Below are 18,274 nucleotides of genomic sequence, written 5' to 3'. Positions count from 1 at the left end.
CGCGAGTTGTTGAGGTAACTCAAGTCGGTAAGCTACTGGTCCGACACGATCAATAATCTTGAATGGTCCAATATACCTTGGATTTAATTTCCCTCGTTTACCAAATCGAACAACGCCTTTCCAAGGTGCAACTTTAAGCATGACCATCTCTCCAATTTCAAATTCTATATCTTTTCTTTTAATGTCAGCGTAGCTCTTTTGTCGACTTTGGGCGGTTTTCAACCGTTGTTGAATTTGGATGATCTTCTCGGTAGTTTCTTGTATAATCTCCGGGCCCGTAATCTGTCTATCCCCCACTTCACTCCAACAAATTGGAGACCTGCACTTTAAACCATAAAGTGCTTCAAACGGCGCCATCTCAATGCTTGAATGGTAGCTGTTGTTGTAGGAAAATTCTGCTAACGGTAGATGTCGATCCCAACTGTTTCTAAAATCAATAACACATGCTCGTAGCATGTCTTCAAGTGTTTGTATCGTCCTTTCGCTCTGCCCATCAGTTTGTGGATGATAGGCAGTACTCATGTCTAGACGAGTTCCTAATGCTTGTTGTAATGTCTGCCAGAATCTTGAAATAAATCTACCATCCCTATCAGAGATAATAGAGATTGGTATTCCATGTCTGGAGACGACTTCCTTCAAATACAGTCGTGCTAACTTCTCCATCTTGTCATCTTCTCTTATTGGCAGGAAGTGTGCTGATTTGGTGAGACGATCAACTATTACCCAAATAGTATCAAAACCACTTGCAGTCCTTGGCAATTTAGTGATGAAATCCATGGTAATGTTTTCCCATTTCCATTCTGGGATTTCGGGTTGTTGAAGTAGACCTGATGGTTTCTGATGCTCAGCTTTGACCTTAGAACACGTCAAACATTCTCCTACGTATTTAGCAACATCGGCTTTCATACCCGGCCACCAAAAATGTTTCTTGAGATCCTTGTACATCTTCCCCGTTTCAGGATGTATTGAGTATCTGGTTTTATGAGCTTCTCTAAGTACCATTTCTCTCATATCTCCAAATTTTGGTACCCAAATCCTTTCAGCCCTATACCGGGTTCCGTCTTCCCGAATATTAAGATGCTTCTCCGATCCTTTGGGTATTTCATCCTTTAAATTTCCCTCTTTTAAAACTCCTTGTTGCGCCTCCTTTATTTGAGTAGTAAGGTTATTATGAATCATTATATTCATAGATTTTACTCGAATGGGTTCTCTGTCCTTCCTGCTCAAGGCATCGGCTACCACATTTGCCTTCCCCGGGTGGTAATGAATCTCAAAGTCATAATCATTCAATAATTCAATCCACCTACGCTGCCTCATATTCAGTTGTTTCTGATTAAATATGTGTTGAAGACTTTTGTGGTCGGTATATATAATACTTTTGACCCCATATAAGTAGTGCCTCCAAGTCTTTAATGCAAAAACAACCGCGCCTAATTCCAAATCATGCGTCGTATAATTTTGTTCGTGAATCTTCAATTGTCTAGATGCATAAGCAATCACCTTCGTTCGTTGCATTAATACACAACCGAGACCTTGCTTTGATGCATCACAATAAATCACAAAATCATCATTCCCTTCAGGCAATGACAATATAGGTGCCGTAGTTAGCTTTTTCTTCAATAACTGAAACGCTTTCTCTTGTTCATCATTCCATTCAAATTTCTTCCCTTTATGCGTTAATGCAGTCAAGGGTTTTGCTATTCTGGAAAAGTCTTGGATGAACCTTCTGTAGTAACCAGCTAGTCCTAAAAACTAGCGTATGTGTTTCGAAGTTTTCGGGGTTTCCCACTTTTCAACAGTTTCTATCTTTGCCGGATCCACCTTAATACCTTCTTTGTTCACTATGTGACCGAGGAATTGAACTTCTTCCAACCAAAATGCACACTTTGAAAACTTAGCGTACAATTCTTCCTTCCTCAATACTTCTAACACCTTTCTCAAATGTTCACCGTGTTCTTGGTCATTCTTTGAGTAAATAAGTATGTCATCAATGAAAACAATGACAAACTTGTCAAGGTATGGTCCACACACTCGGTTCATAAGGTCCATGAACACAGCTGGTGCATTAGTTAAACCAAATGGCATGACCATAAACTCGTAATGACCGTAACGTGTTCTGAAAGCAGTCTTTGGAATATCATCTTCTTTCACCCGCATTTGATGATACCCGGAACGTAAGTCAATCTTTGAATAAACAGACGAGCCTTGTAGTTGATCAAATAAGTCGTCGATTCTCGGTAGTGGGTAGCGGTTCTTGATGGTAAGTTTGTTCAACTCTCGGTAGTCGATACACAACCTGAATGTACCATCTTTCTTCTTGACAAACAAAACAGGAGCTCCCCACGGTGATGTGCTTGGTCGAATGAAACCACGCTCTAAAAGTTCTTGTAATTGGCTTTGCAGTTCTTTCATCTCGCTGGGTGCGAGTCTGTAAGGAGCACGAGCTATTGGTGCAGCTCCTGGTACAAGATCTATTTGAAATTCAACGGATCGATGTGGGGGTAATCCCGGTAATTCTTTAGGAAATACATCGGGAAATTCTTTTGCAATGGGAACATCATTGATGCTCTTTTCTTCAGTTTGTACTTTCTTGACGTGTGCTAGAACAGCATAGCAACCTTTTCTTATTAGTTTTTGTGCCTTCAAATTACTAATAAGATGTAGCTTCGTGTTGCCCTTTTCTCCGTACACCATTAAGGGTTTTCCTTTTTCTCGTATAATGCGAATTGCATTTTTGTAACAAACGATCTCTGCTTTCACTTCTTTCAACCAGTCCATACCGATTATCACATCAAAACTCCCTAACTCTACTGGTATCAAATCAATCTTAAATGTTTCGCTAACCAGTTTAATTTCTCAATTCCGACATATATTATCTGCTGAAATTAATTTACCATTTGCTAATTCGAGTAAAAATTTACTATCCAAAGGCGTCAATGGACAACTTAATTTAGCACAAAAATCTCTACTCATATAGCTTCTATCCGCACCCGAATCAAATAAAACGTAAGCAGATTTATTGTCAATAAGAAACGTACCCGTAACAAGCTCCGGGTCTTCCTGTGCCTCTGCCGCATTAATATTGAAAACTCTTCCGCGGCCTTGTCCATTCGTGTTCTCCTGGTTCGGGCAATTTCTAATAATGTGGCCCGGTTTTCCACATTTATAACAAACTACATTGGCATAACTTGCTCCGACACTACTTGCTCCGCCATTACTCGTTCCGACACCATTTGTTCCTTTCGTTCTATTAACCCCTGGTCCGTAGACCTCACACTTCGCCGCGCTATGACCATTTCTTTTACACTTGTTGCAAAATTTGGTGCAGAACCCCGAGTGATACTTTTCACACCTTTGGCATAGCTGCTTCTGATTGTTGTTGTTATTGCGGTTATTATTATTGTTGGGATGATTGTTGTAGTTGCTGTTGTTGTTGTTGTTGTTGTTGTTGGGCCGTTTGTTGTAGTTGCGATTGATGTTGCGATTGTTGGGATAATTGTTGCGATTATTGTTGTAATTGCTGTTGTTGTTGTATTGGTGATTCTTATCACCATTTTCCTCCCACTTTCTTTTGACTTGCTTCACATTGGCCTCTTCAGCAGTCTGTTCTTTAATTCTTTCTTCAATCTGGTTCACTAGTTTGTGAGCCATTCTACATGCCTGTTGTATGGAGGCGGGCTCGTGTGAACTTATATCTTCTTGGATTCTTTCCGGTAATCCTTTCACAAACGCGTCGATCTTCTCTTCCTCATCTTCGAATGCTCCCGGACACAATAGGCACAATTCTGTGAATCGTCTTTCGTACGTGGTAATATCAAATCCTTGGGTTCGTAACCCTCTAAGTTCTGTCTTGAGCTTATTGACCTCGGTTCTGGGACGGTACTTCTCGTTCATCAAGTGCTTGAATGCTGACCACGGTAGTGCGTACGCATCGTCTTGTCCCACTTGCTCTAGATAGGTATTCCACCATGTTAACGCAGAACCTGTGAAGGTATGCGTAGCGTACTTTACTTTGTCCTCTTCAGTACACTTACTTATGGCAAATACCAATTCGACCTTCTCGGTCCACCGTTTCAATCCGATCGGTCCTTCGGTTCCATCAAATTCCAAAGGTTTGCAGGCAGTGAATTCTTTGTACGTGCATCCTACACGATTTCCTGTACTGCTAGATCCAAGGTTATTGTTGGTATGTAGCGCAGCCTGTACCGCGGCTATGTTTGAAGCTAGAAAAGTACGGAATTCCTCTTCATTCATATTCACGGTGTGTCGAGTAGTCGGTGCCATTTCCTTCAAAATAGTCAAATGGAACAAGTTAATCATACAGAATATTAAGAGTAGTTAATAGTATTTCGTAGCATAATATGAACTCATTTATAGAAGCTTTTTCTTCATATTAGCATTTTATAAGTTTAAATTCGGGTAGTACCTACCCGTTAAGTTCATACTTAGTAGCTAATATACAATTCAACTACTACAATTCTATATGAAAAACTGATTGTAATAATATTTCACGTTCAAACTTTTATACAATATTTTACAAACTTACAATACCGCTTATTTTACATAAAGCATGAAATATAGCACACAATAACTTTGATACAAGATAGTTGTGAAGATAATTCTAGCTAGTACACAAGTCGTTGAGCAAAGGCAATAAAGACACGTAATTCATACGTCCAGAAACAAGTCATGCATTCTGGTTTTACTAGGACTACTTCCCATCCTTGGTCTTGTGGAACATAACCGTTATGGCCGTTGATAAAACAGCGTGTTGTAACGTCGTCAAAGGGACGAGGGTTACGTAATGTCCAACAGTCCCGTAATAATCTAAAAACCTCATTTCTTACCCCAATTACCGACTCCGTCACTTGTGGAAACGTTTTGTTTAATAGTTGTAGCCCGATGTTCTTGTTCTCACTTTGGTGAGAAGCGAACATTACTAATCCGTAAGCATAACATGCTTCTTTATGTTGCATGTTAGCCGCTTTTTCTAAATCACGAAGTCCAATATTCGGATATATTGAGTCAAAATAATTTCTTAACCCGTTGCGTAAAATAGCATTTGGGTTCCCCGCAATATATGCATCAAAGTAAACACATCGTAACTTATGGGTTTCCCAATGTGATATTCCCCATCTTTCAAACGAAAGTCTCTTATAAACCAAGACATTCTTGGAACGTTCTTCGAATGTCTTACAAACTGATCTCGCCTTAAATAGTTGTGCCGAGGAATTCTGGCCGACTCTAGACAAGATTTCATCAATCATGTCTCCGGGTAGGTCTCTTAAAATATTGGGTTGTCTATCCATTTTGTGTTTTTAAACTGTAAAATAGACAAGAGTTAGATTCATAAAAAAAATACTTATTAATACAAGCAATTTTTACATATATCATAAAGCATAAGCACACTATATTACATATATTACACCACACGAATACAACTATCTTATTCCGACTCGCTTGTTTCTTCTTCTTCGGTTTTGGTTCGTTTTGCCAAGTTTCTAGGGATATATGATGTTCCCCTAATACGAGCCGTCGTGATCCACATTGGTTTAGAAAAACCTGGTGGTTTAGAGGTTCCCGGGTCATTGTTACAACTTAAGGACTTCGGGGGTTGACGATACATATAAAGTTCATCGGGGTTGGAATTAGATTTCTCTATTTTTATGCCCTTTCCCTTATTATTTTCTTTTGCCTTTTTAAATTCAGTTGGGGTAATTTCTATAACATCATCGGAATTCTCGTCGGAATCCGATTCATCGGAGAATTGGTAATCCTCCCAATATTTTGCTTCCTTGGCGGAAACACCATTGACCATAATTAACCTTGGTCGGTTGGTTGAGGATTTTCTTTTACTTAACCGTTTTATTATTTCCCCCACCGGTTCTATTTCTTCATCCGGTTCCGATTCTTCTTCCGGTTCCGATTCTTCTTCCGGTTCCGACTCTTCTTCTGGTTCCTCTTCGGGAACTTGTGAATCAGTCCACGAATCATTCCAATTTACATTTGACTCTTCATTATTATTAGGTGAGTCAATGGGACTTGTTCTAGAGGTAGACATCTATCACATAATATCAAACGCGTTAAGAGATTAATATATCACATAATATTCACATGTTAAAAATATATAGTTTCCAACAAAATTTGTTAAGCAATCATTTTTCAAGTAAACACGGTCGAAGTCTAGACTCAATAATACATCCTAACAAACTCGATAAGACACACTAATGCAAAATTTTGGTTCTCTAAGACCAACGCTCGGATACCAACTGAAATGTCCCGTTCTTATTGATTAAAAACGTTCCATATTAATTGATTTCGTTGCGAGGTTTTGACCTCTATATGAGACGTTTTTTAAAGACTGCATTCATTTTAAAACAAACCATAACCTTTATTTCATCAATAAAGGTTTAAAAAAAGCTTTACGTAGATTATCAAATAATGATAATCTAAAATATCCTGTTTACACACGACCATTACATAATGGTTTACAATACAAATATGTTACAACAAAATAAGTTTCTTGAATGCAGTTTTTACACAATATCATACAAGCATGGACTCCAAATCTCGTCCTTATTTAAGTATGCGACAGCGGAAGCTCTTAATAATCACCTGAGAATAAACATGCTTAAAACGTCAACAAAAATGTTGGTGAGTTATAGGTTTAACCTATATATATCAAATCATAATAATAGACCACAAGATTTCATATTTCAATACACATCCCATACATAGAGATAAAAATCATTCATATGGTGAACACCTGGTAACCGACATTAACAAGATGCATATATAAGAATATCCCCATCATTCCGGGACACCCTTCGGATATGATATAAATTTCGAAGTACTAAAGCATCCGGTACTTTGGATGGGGTTTGTTAGGCCCAATAGATCTATCTTTAGGATTCGCGTCAATTAGGGTGTCTGTTCCCTAATTCTTAGATTACCAGACTTAATAAAAAGGGGCATATTCAATTTCGATAATTCAACCATAGAATGTAGTTTCACGTACTTGTGTCTATTTTGTAAATCATTTATAAAACCTGCATGTATTCTCATCCCAAAAATATTAGATTTTAAAAGTGGGACTATAACTCACTTTCACAGATTTTTACTTCGTCGGGAAGTAAGACTTGGCCACTGGTTGATTCACGAACCTATAACAATATATACATATATATCAAAGTATGTTCAAAATATATTTACAACACTTTTAATATATTTTGATGTTTTAAGTTTATTAAGTCAGCTGTCCTCGTTAGTAACCTACAACTAGTTGTCCACAGTTAGATGTACAGAAATAAATCGATAAATATTATCTTGAGTCAATCCACGACCCAGTGTATACGTATCTCAGTATTGATCACAACTCAAACTATATATATTTTGGAATCAACCTCAACCCTGTATAGCTAACTCCAACATTCACATATAGAGTGTCTATGGTTGTTCCGAAATATATATAGATGTGTCGACATGATAGGTCGAAACATTGTATACGTGTCTATGGTATCTCAAGATTACATAATATACAATACAAGTTGATTAAGTTATGGTTGGAATAGATTTGTTACCAATTTTCACGTAGCTAAAATGAGAAAAATTATCCAATCTTGTTTTACCCATAACTTCTTCATTTTAAATCCGTTTTGAGTGAATCAAATTGCTATGGTTTCATATTGAACTATATTTTATGAATCTAAATAGAAAAAGTATAGGTTTATAGTCGGAAAAATAAGTTACAAGTCGTTTTTGTAAAGGTAGTCATTTCAGTCGAAAGAACGACGTCTAGATGACCATTTTAGAAAACATACTTCCACTTTGAGTTTAACCATAATTTTTGGATATAGTTTCATGTTCATAATAAAAATCATTTTCTCAGAATAACAACTTTTAAATCAAAGTTTATCATAGTTTTTAATTAACTAACCCAAAACAGCCCGCGGTGTTACTACGACGGCGTAAATCCGGTTTTACGGTGTTTTTCGTGTTTTCAGGTTTTAAATCATTAAGTTAGCATATCATATAGATATAGAACATGTGTTTAGTTGATTTTAAAAGTCAAGTTAGAAGGATTAACTTTTGTTTGCGAACAAGTTTAGAATTAACTAAACTATGTTCTAGTGATTACAAGTTTAAACCTTCGAATAAGATAGCTTTATATGTATGAATCGAATGATGTTATGAACATCATTACTACCTTAATTTCCTTGGATAAACCTACTGGAAAAGAGAAAAATAGATCTAGCTTCAATGGATCCTTGGATGGCTCGAAGTTCTTGAAGCAAAATCATGACACGAAAACAAGTTCAAGTAAGATCATCACTTGAAATAAGATTGTTATAGTTATAGAAATTGAACCAAAGTTTGAATATGATTATTACCTTGTATTAGAATGATAACCTACTGTAAGAAACAAAGATTTCTTGAGGTTGGATGATCACCTTACAAGATTGGAAGTGAGCTAGCAAACTTGAAAGTATTCTTGATTTTATGAAACTAGAACTTTTGGAATTTATGAAGAACACTTAGAACTTGAAGATAGAACTTGAGAGAGATCAATTAGATGAATAAAATTGAAGAATGAAAGTGTTTGTAGGTGTTTTTGGTCGTTGGTGTATGGATTAGATATAAAGGATATGTAATTTTGTTTTCATGTAAATAAGTCATGAATGATTACTCATATTTTTGTAATTTTATGAGATATTTCATGCTAGTTGCCAAATGATGGTTCCCACATGTGTTAGGTGACTCACATGGGCTGCTAAGAGCTGATCATTGGAGTGTATATACTAATAGTACATACATCTAAAAGCTGTGTATTGTACGAGTACGAATACGGGTGCATACGAGTAGAATTGTTGATGAAACTGAACGAGGATGTAATTGTAAGCATTTTTGTTAAGTAGAAGTATTTTGATAAGTGTCTTGAAGTCTTTCAAAAGTGTATGAATACATATTAAAACACTACATGTATATACATTTTAACTGAGTCGTTAAGTCATCGTTAGTCGTTACATGTAAATGTTGTTTTGAAACCTTTAGGTTAACGATCTTGTTAAATGTTGTTAACCCAATGTTAATAATATCAAAAGAGATTTTAAATTATTATATTATCATGATATTATGATGTACAAATATCTCTTAATATGATATATATACATTAAATGTCGTTACAACGATAATCGTTACATATATGTCTCGCTTCAAAATCATTAAGTTAGTAGTCTTGTTTTTACATATGTAGTTCATTGTTAATATACTTAATGATATGTTTACTTATCATAATATAATGTTAACTATATATATAACCATATATATGTCATCATATAGTTTTTACAAGTTTTAACGTTCGTGAATCACCGGTCAACTTGGGTGGTCAATTGTCTATATGAAACCTATTTCAATTAATCAAGTCTTAACAAGTTTGATTTCTTAACATGTTGGAAACATTTAATCATGTAAATATCAATCTCAATTAATATATATAAACATGGAAAAGTTCGGGTCACTACATAATCTACCTTAATCCACTCCCCGATTCACTAATCGGGATTTCTTGCTTCACTAAGCACCTTTCTTCAAATCCGGTGGAGATTCGATTTACAAGTCTTGTACTTCTCCTTAGACCACAAACCTAATCCTTCTATCCCTTTTGAAAGATTACCTCCAACTTAGATCAACTTGTCTTCAACTTAGACAAGTATTAATCTCCAACGAGATTAATCAACTCCCTAGTTCCCTTTAAGGAAGATGATAGCTAAGCTAGCATATGCTTCTAATTACAAAGTACAAAGACTCACACTTTTTCAATGATGATAATCCTAAGACAATTCTAAGAATTAATACATCACTATATAAACTCACAAAGATAAGAATTTGAAAGTAAGTTTACAAACACCCCTTTTATAATTAATGAGATTATAAAACTTCTCTTGCTAATCACAAACACATGTATGAATATTATGTTCTTGTGATTCTTTGATGATTTTGAGTTATAGCATGCAAGAGGTCAAAGTCTTCAAAGTTCTCCAAGTCTTGCTATTTATATGGAGAGATAAAAAAGTCAGCCCTGTCTGCGGCTTGACCCACGGTCGACCGTGGGTCGACCGTACGTGGTTCAGTCCAAAATATATATCCATTGCATAGCCATTTGAATCAATTTTAGACATCACTCCTTGGACACTTTAATTCATTTAACACCTGCAAAAAGATACCCAACATCCTATACAAGTACTATATGCATTAAATGTCTATTTACCTTGGATGTATTGCCTTGATAGTGACTTATCATGCTCAAAGTGGAAAGCCTAACATTCTTGGATACAAGTCATGATAATCATTTGAGGCAATATCAGTTTTGTCATAATCCTTTATTTGTAATTAACACATTTGCTAAATCTCTATTTGTTGGCCAACATGTCATTGATGACAAAAACCCACTTTAATCACAAAGCATGCTAGTATTCAAATATGAAGTTGTTTGTAATTAATTAAGTGTGGTAATGATGTCTTGACAAATTAAGCAAGTAATAACAATTAGGCATGTTGTAAGACATCAAGTTAATCAAGGTTAGACTTATTCATAAACTTAATTTTACACTTAAATTTCATTGTCTTTTAAGCTCAATAGATTACAATATTTTATGCATTATCCAAGTAACACATGCATGTAAGACCCAAATATTTATTGTGTACATAAGTGTACATAAGATGCTTGAAGTGGGGGTTCGTTGTACTTTTTAAAATAAAAAAGAAGCTGATCTGGGGGATTGCGCGCCGCGCTGCCTTATGGCGCGCCGCGCCGTTTGTCTGTGACAGATTCCTTCTTTCTTTTAAATAGATATTTTAAGGGCAATTTGGTAAAATCACTTGGAACCCGAATTTAAGGCCCTAGATCAGTAGTGGAGCCTCATTTACTCCATTTTCCACCTACCTTATCTTCATCCATTCAATTCGAGAGAGAGAGTGATAACCTAGTGTGAGAAAACTCATTTTGGAGAAGAAGGAGGATTCTTGCCTAAGCTCAAGTTCTAAAGTTGTTCACCTACTTCCTAGCTACGTTTTGGTGATAGTGGTATGTTCTAATCTTGATTTCTCGATTAAATTTTGTGTAAAGGTTAGAGTTAGGGTTTATGGTGAACGTAAAACCCACTTTGTTAGTAAATTGGGTGTTTTGGGTGAATTTGGGTTATGTTTGTAGTGACCCGAACTTTTCCATGTTTATATATATATTAAATGAAATTGTTATTTACATGATTAAGTGTTTCCAACATGTTAAGCAATCAAACTTGTTAAGACTTGATTAATTGAAATAGGTTTCATATAGACAATTGACCACCCAAGTTGACCGGTGATTCACGAACGTTAAAACTTGTAAAAACTATATGATGACATATATATGATTATATATATAGTTAACATGATATTATGATAAATAAACATATCATTAAGTATATTAATAATGAACTTCATATGTAAAAACAAGACTACTAACTTAATGATTTTGAAACGAGACATATATGTAACGATTATCGTTGTAACGACATTTAATGTATATATATCATATTAAGAGATATTCGTACATCATAATATAATGATAATATAATAATTTAAAATCTCATTTGATATTATAAACATTGGGTTAACAACATTTAACAAGATAGTTAACCTAAAGGTTTCAAAACAACACTTACATGTAATGACTAACGATGACTTAACGACTCAGTTAAAATTTATATACATGTACTGTTTTAATATGTATTAATACACTTTTTAAAGACTTCAAGACACTTATCAAAATACTTCTACTTAACAAAAATGCTTACAATTACATCCTCGTTCAGTTTCATCAACAATTCTACTCGTATGCACTCGTATTCGTACTCGTACAATACACATCTTTTAGATGTATGTACTATTGGTATATACACTCCAATGATCAGTTCTTAGCAGCCCAAGTGAGTCATCTAACACATGTGGGAACCATCATTTGGCAACTAGCATGAACTATCTCATAAAATTACAAAACTATGAGTAATCATTCATGACTTATTTACATGAAAACAAAATTACATATCCTTTATATCTAATCCATACACCAACGACCAAAAACACCTACAAACACTTTCATTCTTCAATTTTCTTCATCTAATTGATCTCTCTCAAGTTCTATCTTCAAGTTCTAAGTGTTCTTCATAAATTCTACAAGTTCTAGTTTCATAAAATCAAGAATACTTCCAAGTTTGCTAGCTTACTTCCAATCTTGTAGAGTGATCATCCAATCTCAAGAAATCTTTCTTATTTACAGTAAGATATCTTTCTAATACAAGAACTTTCAAGCCATCCAAGGATCCTTTGAAGCTAGATCCATTTTTCTCATTTCCAATAGCTTTATCCAGAAAACTTGAGGTAGTAATGATGTTCATAACATCATTCGATTCATACATATAAAGCTATCTTATTCGAAGGTTTAAACTTGTAATCACTAGAACATAGTTTAGTTAATTCTAAACTTGTTCGCAAATAAAAGTTAATCCTTTTAACTTGACTTTTAAAATCAACTAAACACATGTTCTATATCTATATGATATGCTAACTTAATGATTTAAAACCTGGAAACACAAAAAACACCGTAAAACCTGACATACGCCGTCGTAGTAACACCACGGGCTGTTTTGGGTTAGTTAATTAAAAACTATGATAAACTTTGATTTAAAAGTTGTTCTTCTGGGAAAATGATTTTTCTTATGAACATGAAACTATATCCAAAAATCATTATTAAACTCAAAGTGGAAGTATGTTTTCTAAAATGGTCATCTAGACGTCGTTCTTTCGACTGAAATGACTACCTTTACAAAAACGACTTGTAACTTATATTTCTGACTATAAACCTATACTTTTTCTGTTTAGATTCATAAAATAGAATTCAATATGAAACCATAGCAATTTGATTCACTCAAAACGGATTTAAAATGAAGAAGTTATGGGTAAAACAAGATTGGATAATTTTTCTTGTTGTAGCAACGTGAAAATTGGTAACAAATCTATATTAATCATATCCTAGCTAACTTATATTGTATTATACATGTATTCTAATATATTATGTAATCTTGGGATACCATAGACACGTATGAAAATGTTTTGACGTATCATATCGACCCATGTATATATATTATTTGGAACAACCATAGACACTCTATATGCAGTAATGTGGGAGTTAGCTATACAGGGTTGAGGTTGATTCCAAAAATATATATACTTTGAGTTGTGATCTAGCCTGAGACGTGTATACACTGGGTCGTGGATTGATTCAAGATAATATATATCAATTTTTTTCTGTACATCTAACGTTGGACAACTAGTTGTAGGTTACTAACGAGGACAGCTGACTTAATAAACTTAAAACATCAAAATGTATTAAAAGTGTTGTAAATATATTTTGAATATACTTTGATATATATGTACATATTTGTTATAGGTTCGTGAATCGACCAGTGGCCAAGTCTTACTTCTCGACGAAGTAAAAATCTGTGAAAGTGAGTTATAGTCCCACTTTTAAAATCTAATATTTTTGGGATGAGAATACATGCAGGTTTTATAAATGATTTACAAAATAGATACAAGTACGTGAAACTACATTCTATGGTTGAATTATCGAAATCGAATATGCCCCTTTTTATTAAGTCTGGTAATCTAAGAATTAGGGAACAGACACCCTAATTGACGCGAATCCTAAAGATAGATCTATCGGGCCCAACAAGCCCCATCCAAAGTACCGGATACTTTAGTACTTCGAAATTTATATCATGTCCGACGGAGGATCCCGGAATGATGGGGATATTCTTATATATGCATCTTGTTAATGTCGGTTACCAGGTGTTCACCATATGAATGATTTTTATCTCTATGTATGGGATATATATTGAAATATGAAATCTTGTGGTCTATTGTTACGATTTGATATATATAGGTTAAACCTATAACACACCAACATTTTTTGTTGACGTTTTAAGCATGTTTATTCTCAGGTGATTATTAAAAGCTTCCGCTATCGCATACTTAAATAAGGACAAGATTTGGAGTTCATGCTTGTATGATATTGTGTAAAAACTGCATTCAAGATACTTATTTCGTTGTAACATATTTGTATTGTAAACCTTTATGTAATAGTCGTGTGTAAACAGGATATTTTAGATTATCATTATTTGATAATCTACGTAAAGCTTTTTAAACCTTTATTGATGAAATAAAGGTTATGGTTTGTTTTAAAATGAATGCAGTCTTTGAAAAACGTCTCATATAGAGGTCAAAATCTCGCAACGAAATCAATTAATATGGAACGTTTTTAATCAATAAGAACGGGACATTTCAGTTGGTATCAGAGCTGGTATAATGCCGTCCATGTGTGGCGGTCGTAAAGGAGGTTCTCACAGTGTTACCTGTGACGAAGCATTGGCTCTTACTCCTTGCGATCCCTTACGAGGGTTGGCAGTAGCCGAGAGGCAGGCCCTAAAATCAGTATCTGAGGTACACTCAGTGGTCACCAGGCGGTTAGCTGGGAAGGCACTGGGTGGGACGGTGGTTGTCCCCAACTGTATTTCAGTTGGTATCCGAGCGTTGGTCTTAACGAACCAGAATTTTGCATTAGTGTGTCTTATCGAGTTTGTTAGGATGCATTAGTGAGTCTGGACTTCGACCGTGTTTACTTAAAAAATGATTGCTTAACAAATTTTGTTGGAAACTATATATTTTTAACATGTGAATATTATGTAATATATTAATCTCTTAACGCGTTTGATATTATGTGATAGATGTCTACCTCTAGAACAAGTCCCATTGACTCACCTAATAATAATGAAGAGTCAAATGTAAATTGGAATGATTCGTGGACTGATTCACAAGTTCCCGAAGAGGAACCGGAAGAAGAGTCGGAACCGGAAGAAGAATCGGAACCGGAAGAAGAATCGGAACCGGAAGAAGAAATAGAACCAGTGGGGGAAATAATAAAACGGTTAAGTAGAAGAAAATCCTCAACTAACCGACCAAAGTTAATTATGGTCAATGCTGTTTCTGCCAAGGAAGCAAAGTATTGGGAGGATTACCAATTCTCCGATGAATCGCATCCCGACAAGGATTCCGATGATGTTATAGAAATTACCCCAACACAATTTAATAAGGCAAAAGAGAACAATAAGGGAAAGGGCATAAAAATAGAGAAATTTGATTCCAAACCCGATGAACTTTATATGTATCGTCAACACCCGTATTTCTTAAGTTGTGACAATAACCCGGGAACCTCTAAACCACCAGGTTTTTCTAAACCAATGTGGAAAACGACGGCTCGTATTAGGGGAACATCATATATCCCTAGAAACTTGGCAAAACGAACCAAAACCGAAGAAGAAGAAACGAGTGAGTCGGAATAAGATAGTTGTATTCGTGTGGTGTAATATATGTAATATAGTGTGCTTATGCTTTATGATATATGTAAAAAAAATTGCTTGTATTAATAAGTATTTTTTTTATGAATCTAACTCTTGTCTATTTTACAGTTAAAAACACAAAATGGATAGACAACCCAATATTTTAAGAGACCTACCCGGAGACATGATTGATGAAATCTTGTCTAGAGTCAGTCAGAATTCCTCGGTACAACGTCAGTTTGTAAGACATTCGAAGAACGTTCCAAGAATGCCTTGGTTTATAAAAGGCTTTCGTTCGAAAGATGGGGGATATCACATTGGGAAATCCATAAGTTACGATGTGTTTACTTTGACGCATATATTGCGGGGAACCCAAATGCTATTTTACGCAACGGGTTAAGAAATTATTTTGACTCAATGTATCCGAATGTAGGACTTTGTGATTTAGAAAAAGCGGCTAACATGCAACATAAAGAAGCATGTTATGCTTACGGGTTAGTAATGTTCGCTTCTTACCAAAGTGAGAACAAGAACATCGGGCTACAACTATTAAACAAAACGTTCCCACAAGTAACGGAGTCGGTAATTAGGGTAAGAAATGAGGTTTTTAGATTGTTACGGGACTGTTGGTCATTACGTAACCCTCGTCCCTTTGACGACGTTACAACACGCTGTCTTATCAATGGTCACAACGGTTATGTTCCACAAAACCAAGGATGGGAAGTGGTATTAGTAAAACCAGAATGCATGACTTGTTTCTGGACGTATGAATTACGTGTCTTTATTGCCTTTGCTGAATGCCTTATTTATTAACTAGAATTATCTTCGCAACTACTTTGTATCTTTTATGTGCTATATTTCATGCTATATGTAAAATAGCGGTATTGTAAGTTTGCAAGTTATTGTATAAAGGCTTGAATATGATATATATATATATATTTTTTTGTTTTGTTTTTGTGATTAGTTTTTCATATAGAATTATAGTAGTTGAAATGGTATGTTAGCTACTAAGTATGAACTTAACGGGTAGGTACTACCCGAATTAAAGAGTATAAAACGCTAATATGAAGAAAGAGCTTTTATAAATAAGTTCATATTACGCTACGAAATACTATTGACTACTCTTGATATTGTATATGATTAACTCGTTTCATTTGACTATTTTGAAGGAAATGGCACCGACTACTCGACACACCTTGAATATGAGCGAAGAGGAATTTCGTGCCTTTCTTACTTCAAACATAGCCGCAGTACAGGCTGCGCTACATACCAACAATAACCTTGGATCTAGCAGTACAGGAAATCGTGTAGGATGCACCTACAAAGAATTCACTGCCTGCAAACCTTTGGAATTTGATGGAACCGAAGGACCGATCGGATTGAAACGGTGGACTGAGAAGGTCGAATCGGTGTTTGCCATAAGTAAGTGTACTGAAGAGGACAAAGTGAAGTACGGTACGCATACCTTCACAGGTTCTGCGTTAACATGGTGGAATACCTATCTAGAGCAACTGGGACAAGATGATGCTTATGCACTACCGTGGTCAGCATTCAAGCACTTGATGAACGAGAAGTACCGTCCCAGAACCGAGGTCAATAAGCTCAAGATAGAACTTAGAGGGGTACGAACCTAAGTATTTGATATTACCACGTACGAAAGACGATTCACAGAATTGTGCCTATTGTGTCCGGGAGCGTTCGAAGATGAGGAAGAGAAGATCGACGCGTTTGTGAAAGGATTACCAGAAAGAATCCAAGAAGATATAATTTCACACGAGCCCGCCTCCATACAACAGGCATGTAGAATGGCTCACAAACTAGTGAACCAAATTGAGGAAAGAATTAAAGAACAGACTGCTGAAGAGGCCAATGTGAAGCAAGTCAAAAGAAAGTGGGAGGAAAACGGTGATAAGAATCACCAATACAACAACAACAGCAATTACAACAATAATCGCAACAACTATCCCAACAATCGCAACTAAAACAAACCGCCTAACAATAACAACGACAAGAACAACAACAACAACAACAACAACAACAACAACAACAACAACAACAATAACAACAACAACAACAACAACAACAACAACAACAACAACAACAACAACAACAACAACAACAACAACAACAACAACTACAACAATCATCCCAACAACAATAATAACCGCAACAACAACAACAATCAGAAGCAGCTATGCCAAAGGTGTGAAAAGTATCACTCGGGGTTCTGTACCAAATTTTGCAACAAGTGTAAAAGAAATGGTCATAGCACGGCGAAGTGTGAGGTCTACGGACCAGGGGTTAACAGAACGAAAGGAACAAATGGGGTCGGAACGAGTAATGGCGGAGCAAGTTATGCCAATGTAGTTTGTTATAAATGTGGAAAACCGGGCCACATTATTAGAAATTGCCCGAACCAGGAGAACACGAATGGACAAGGCCGCGGAAGAGTGTTCAATATTAATGCGGCAGAGGCACAGGAAGACCCGGAGCTTGTTACGAGTACGTTTCTTATTGACAATAAATCTGCTTACGTTTTATTTGATTCGGGTGCGGATAGAAGCTATATGAGTAGAGATTTTTGTGCTAAATTAAGTTGTCCATTGACACCTTTGGATAGTAAATTTTTACTCGAATTAGCAAATGGTAAATTAATTTCAGCAGATAATATATGTCGGAATCGAGAAATTAAACTGGTTAGCGAAACATTTAAGATTGACTTGATACCAGTAGAGTTAGGGAGTTTCGACGTGATAATCGGTATGGACTGGTTGAAAGAAGTGAAAGCAGAGATCGTTTGTTACAAAAATACAATTTGCATTATACGAGAAAAAGGAAAACCC

Source organism: Rutidosis leptorrhynchoides, chromosome 1 (assembly GCF_046630445.1).
Source record: "Rutidosis leptorrhynchoides isolate AG116_Rl617_1_P2 chromosome 1, CSIRO_AGI_Rlap_v1, whole genome shotgun sequence".
NCBI lineage: Eukaryota > Viridiplantae > Streptophyta > Magnoliopsida > Asterales > Asteraceae > Rutidosis > Rutidosis leptorrhynchoides.
This window is presented reverse-complemented; position numbering follows the sequence as displayed.